We start from the raw sequence: 1,043 nt of genomic DNA, 5'->3' as shown, positions 1-1,043 counted from the left end.
ACATCTGGCCCCACACGCACATCTGGGACGCCAGATCCCACCGGATGGTCTGGATCCAGGCTTCTGTCCTGGTGCCTTGGGGCCAATGCATTATTAATCCCCCCCCCTCCACCCCCCCTCCCCTTCCCTCAGCCAGACCCAGAAAAACTAAATAAATATTAATTTAACGGGCTCACAAAAGCTTTTCCGTTTCTCCCGCCGCGGATGCGGCAGCTCAGGGACTTCCTGGAAGGATCAAAAATGGGAAAAAAAAAAAAGATGTATAAAATAACAGGTTTATCCAACTATTATCAAAATAATTCTCCAGGTTGGGAATTTCGGGGGATGCTGGAATATTAAATGCTGGTATTTCCCTCCCTCCCCATCTTCTTTTGGGTGTCAGGGGGGATGGGGCATCTCCCACCCAGGAAGAGGGAATGGAAGGGGATGTTCATCCCAGAGAGCTTTTCCAATCTTTTTATGGAATGCTTCTGGAGAAAGGAGAGGTTTTAATGGGAATTCAGGAGTTTTGGGGAGCCCCAGGGACGAAAGCACCGCTGTATTCACGAGGCCTGAGGTGGCGGTGATGGGCTCCCGGGGCTGCCACACGCACGTCTGGCCCTGAGACACCTCGGGATGGGGGACGGGAGACAAAGGAGCCTCCTCATCCCGATGGATAATCCCTCCCCCCCCCAGCTTCATCCCCGTTAATCAGCTGGGCAAACAGCGGGCGCGGGGGGCACTGCCTCCTTGTTAGCAGATTTATTACTGCTGCCGCCGCCTTTAATTACCCTTTTATTCGGCGATTAACAGCTGTTTGAGCAGGATTTACCCAAACCTCTCCCTGCCACGGCCCCAAAATTACCCCCGTGGAATTTTTTTGTTTGGGGGGGGGGGAGGCTCACCCGTTCTTCGTTACCCTCGTTATTCCTCCTCATTTTCACTGCCTCCTCTTTTTTCCCAAGCCTGGCTGCGCTGGGGAGGGAAACTGAGGCGGGAAGGATGGGGGGGGAACGCTGAGTGACAAAATTATTCCCCCCCACCCCCCCCTCGGCAGGGGGGGA

This window comes from Calidris pugnax, unplaced genomic scaffold (genome assembly GCF_001431845.1).
Source record: "Calidris pugnax isolate Ruff unplaced genomic scaffold, ASM143184v1 scaffold269, whole genome shotgun sequence".
In the NCBI taxonomy this organism is placed as follows: Eukaryota; Metazoa; Chordata; class Aves; order Charadriiformes; family Scolopacidae; genus Calidris; species Calidris pugnax.
This window is presented reverse-complemented; position numbering follows the sequence as displayed.